Source organism: Sylvia atricapilla, chromosome 2 (assembly GCF_009819655.1).
Source record: "Sylvia atricapilla isolate bSylAtr1 chromosome 2, bSylAtr1.pri, whole genome shotgun sequence".
Classification (NCBI taxonomy): Eukaryota; Metazoa; Chordata; class Aves; order Passeriformes; family Sylviidae; genus Sylvia; species Sylvia atricapilla.
Window position 1 is genome coordinate 110,222,508 of NC_089141.1, and position 5,136 is coordinate 110,227,643.

The following is a 5,136-nucleotide window of genomic DNA, read 5'->3' on the forward strand; positions in this document are numbered from 1 at the left end:
AATCATCCCCTTTTCTGGCATTTGCTCGCTGCTTGAATCACTCGGGTCTGCCTCCGAGACCGTCTGGCGATGACGCAGAAAATCCTGGCTTTTCAGGGGGAGCCATTAGACAAGGTATTTGTCACGGTGTCCTGGAGAAGATCTTGGCATTGGATAACCAAAACCAAGCAAAGGGATAAAGCAGAGCCTCAGGCCTCATTAGCTCCTGTCAGCATCCCGAGAAGCCAAAGCGTTCACCGCGGCGGCTGTGGGTGGACGTGGTTTTGGTCCAAACACATCCACTGTGCCTGTGCCACCCACAGCACGACTGTGTTGGGACCTGTGGCTGCTTTGGGATGTGCCAGGCCTGATACTGCACCCAAAAGCTCCACCTGCAGCACCCTCTGGATAACAGCCTGGCTGTTTTTGTACCTAATACAGCAGCGCTCCTGCCTCGGGGTCACCCTGGCTTCACCTTGCCCAGTTTTACCCGTGGCAGGCCCATCCCCTGCCAAGTGTGAGAAGGGCAGCACAAATTCCTTGGTAATTCCTGAGAGGTCCAGCTCTTGGGCAAGCACAAATTTCCATCACTTTGTCATCCATCAGCAGAGAAAGGCGGGGAATACCATCTGGCCAAGAGAGGCATTTCAGAGCCCTGCCTGAAGGGATGTGGGACAACTTTCTGCTGCACTTCAACGTCTTTACAAAAAGTCTCTTGAGTTTTATACACATATGTGTGTAAATGTGTTCTTCCATTCCAGATAGCATGCAAAATGAGATTTTAAAATCCAAGTGCATAGTTATATGTCACAGTGAGGAATTTTGCCATGTGTTGAGATTTTGCTTGCTGCCCCTGCACCCCCAAACTGAAGAGAGTTCTGATATAATTCCATAGTGAAGCCTGAGATAATTTCATTAATGAACCTCAAATAAGAGCAACCTTTACATGAGGGGATCTGTGTGGCTCAGTAACCAGTTGCTGAACACCTGGGGGAGTTCCCCCATGCCCATCTGGCCCCTGGAAGCAGGGATCAGCCCCTCCAGCTGCAGTGGCAGGATCCCATTTCACAGCCCACACAGGGAATGTGTTCCCACAGTTTGAAGCCTGCAGAGGGGATGTGCAGTGTCCTCAGGCACAGAGGAGGAGCAGGGGGGAAGCTGGGCAGTGCAGGCAGTGTGTGCTGCCTGTGGATCAATTCCTGTCTCCTCCCAGGGAGGCACAGTGGGTCGAGCCGTGCCAAGCTTGGCCTGTGCCTTTCTCATTTGAACCTCCTGCCCTGTAGCATATATTTTTTGGGAAATTCCAGCTGCCTTTGCCCTTCTGTATGGGGATGTTTTTCCCTCCCCACTCCTCTCCTGCCTCTCCCCTGACCTGCAAGGCCAGAGTTCATCCCTGCTCTGGAGCCTCTCTCTGGGTCTTGTTCCCCACGAAATTCCCCAGAGGCACTTCCCTCTGCAACCCATTAAACCTGGTCCAAACTGTGACTTGCCCTCCTTCCCGTTCTCCAACTATTAAATGCAATTTTGGATATAAACTATCTGGATTAAAGAGACAACTGAGACATTTTACTATCATGCTGGCTCCTAAGTTAGATAAATATTATAAACTGTGGAGCCGGACTCAGCTCTGACTGAACTTTCACATCCAGCTTTAGTTTGATGTTGAAATAAGGTGACACCCCGATTTCAAGAGTACTGACTTATCCCCTATTGGTGTTTATGTAAAGAGAGTTCAGCTCATGGCCTTCTTCCTGCATCATGGAAATACTGCCAGCGTGACTCCAAGTGGTATTTTCCTTCTCTGTCTCTCGCTGTTCCCCAAATGTTTGCAGGGAAAACGGGGCTCAGGCAACATCTGTCTAGAACCTGTTTGAGCACAGATGTTACACCACTTTGGCTCAGGATGACAGAACCTAACCATCAGAAAACCTTTCTGGGTTACAGGCTCATTGTCAGCTCTGTTTAAAATGATTTCTGGCAAATGATCCTATCGCAGGCAAAAGACCAGCCATCTTCTTATGGCAGGAGAGATGTGTGTGATGAATATGCATGGGAAGGGCCCGAGTGAGAATCAAGTCTATCTCCTTACAGAGAGGCTTTTTTGCTACTTTACAGAGAAAACAAGGAAAACCAAGGGAACAGACAGGCTGTGCACGATGAGGATGTGTGCCTGAAATGTGACATTCAGTGGTTTGGCCGTTTTTACTGCAGCAGCAAAACACGTTCTCAGCTGGCTTAGGAGAGGAAGTAAGGCAAGTGCTCTGCATGCCTCCATTAGGACATATTTATGTTTTATGTGACTGGATGACATAAACCACTGGTTCTCATCTCTTTCTGGAGCTGTGAAATCTGGCTGCGTTCACGCTGCACCAGGCCTGCTGGAAGTCAGCACAGATCAGTGAGGATCTCTGTTGTTTGGCAACCATGGCCATAGAAATTACCAAAACAGACAGCGCAGTGTAGTGCTGCTTGATATTTTCCCTGCCTGCAGTCCAGCTGCAGAGCACACTTTCCTGTTCTCCCTCTCCAACACTTCTGGCAGAGACAAAAGCTTTTTGAATCTTTTAAATTATTGTTTTTGTAGTTTTCAATGTTTTTCGATCCTTCACAAGTGGAACACGTTGCCCAAAGAAACTGTGGGATTCCATCCTTGGAAATGTTCAAGGCCAGGGTGGACAGGGCTCTGAGCACCTGCTCAAGTGGAAGGTGTCCTTGCCTTTGGCAGGGGGTTGGAACTGGGTGATCTATAAGGTCTCCTCCAACCCAAACCATTCTATGATTCTGTGACAATTCCGTGATTCTAAGATCACCTTCCTTGACCTTTGTACAATGGTAAACTTTGAATGTTAAGCTCCAGTTCCAAAAGCCAGGTGGGCTTTTGGTTGAAGAGCCTCTTTTGTGGAAGTTTTGCCAGATGTAAAGGAATTGAGTAACAGCCTTGTTAATGAGTCCCTTGACTGACTGTGCTCAGTGTTGGATGTCTGCCAGAACACAGTTTTCCTCAATTCACTATATCTGCTCCCTTTAGCAGTCCTTTGCCTGGTTTGATAAGGAACTATCTCCACTTTATATGGCTACCTTGGCAAGGCACCTGGATGTTGGAACCCTGGGCACTGAGAATTTTAGACTCTCTGTGCTGACAGGCACTGACCACCAAGAAAACACTGCATCTGACCTGAGGCCTTGGAAAAGGCTTCCAAATTTGAGTGACAGCACTGGGATAATGGGTGTGTAGTTGAATAGAAGTGTGTAATATCACACGGCAGAAAATTTAGAGTTTAAGGGTTTAGAATATAGTAATATATATATATATGGTAAGATGGAGGATTTAGGGCATAGGCTGGTCCTTCTTTTTCACCTTCTTCTTCATGGGTTTCGGTGGTATTTTGTAATTGGGTAGAAAAAAATCTGCATTGCAGGCCACGGGTGGTTGATTATTGGGTTAAAAGCAAAAATAATTTAAATGTCATTTCTCAATTGGACAATTTACCCTTTAAAAGGCCTTGTAGAGAGATAGAGAGAGAGCCATTTTTACTAAGTTAGCTAGAAGTGCTGTAGAACTCACAGCTTGTGAGACTGCAGTATAGATAAGAATTAATAAACATCTGAGTCTAAACACGAAGTACCATCTCGAGCATTTAATCCCAAATCTGGCTGAAAAGAAAATAAAATGCAACACCTGGACACTTCCCTCTGGGGAGCTGGTAGAGATCCTGACTGAGCTCTAACAGGTGACATCTTTGGACAGGGACCTATTCCCAGCACAACTGGACAGATCAGGGAGTGTCTCTGTGACTGCAATTCCACAGAAGGTTCCATGTGCAAGTTTGTGTCCTTAGGGCTGGCCCTGGCAGGTGCTTACTTTGTCTGTGTGCTGTGGACACGCTCACCTCCCATCAAAACATCTGCTGGTGGAGGATATTCCGTGTCTCTCAGGCAGCCTTGGGTGGTCATCTTGTGCAAAAGGAGTTTCCTGACACTTGCAGTGACCTGTCCCTGCCAGGCAAAGGGCTGCTGTGCTGAACAGGCCACCCCAAGGGTTACCTCCTGGCCAGCCAGCAGCCAGTTTGAAGGCAATTAGGGAATCCTGGGCAAAATTCAGATTATTTTCTGGGCAGTTGTGATGGAGTAATAGGAGGGAAATGGAAGGTGGGAAAGAGGACAGTACACACTTAGAAATCATTCATGCTATTTATTTAATTACAGCTTGTTTGTTGATTTTTGTTGTTTGGGTGGGTTTTTTTCTCTCGAAAACAGCTCTGAAAGTCTTAATTGTAAAGAAGCATGATGTATTTATCAACAGCAGAACACAGAAGTGTTTGTTGAGCTGCGGCATTTTTAGCTTCTGCTCCCCTGAGCTGCTGCTGAGATGTTGAGAAATACTTGTTTAGTGGCCTTAGAGTTGTGTAAATCATTTTAGTCAACAAACTTGGCTGCTCTGTCAAGTTAAGGTGACCTTAAAATGCAATAACATTAGACTATTTGTTTTTGCAACATTAATGTAAGTACTTTTGCTTATAAACAAGGAGCAGCTATAAAAAGGACTCAGTCAGTCCTGAGTGTGCAATAGTGCTCCTTCCACAGGGACAACTTTTTCCAGAAAAAAACCTAAATTACCATCTGGCTGAAGCCTGTGGAAATATTTCCATTCACTTCACCCAAATCAAGATTTGGCACAACAACAGAGTAAGTTCTGGGTGTCCACATTCCCCATCTCTCCCAGATGCACAGACATGAATGTTGGCCTTCTTTATTGATTATTAATATAAATCACCAAGCACTCCTAAACTCTACAATCAGAAAATGAAGGTGCAAACCCTAAAGCTCTCCCTTTAGTTCAGATTTCCTTTTTCCCATGAAAGACAATTGCCTGTGCCATGGAAGCATGTCAGCAACTTCCCTGTTGTGTGGATTATATCCTCTAATTTGCATAAATATCCTTAAATTTAGATCTCTTTTCCCATTAAAGCCCTGAGAAGAGCAAGAAGGAGAAAGAGGAGGAGGTCTCAGGACTCCAGTGGCCAGAGCAGAAAAGCAAAAGCGGAAACAAGACAGGGAAATCTATTTCCCATGGAAAATTATCAAAATAAGTTTTCCAAACCCGTTCCTGATGCATCCATAGTGACTGTAGAGATAAGAGATGTGTGTGTGAAGGCC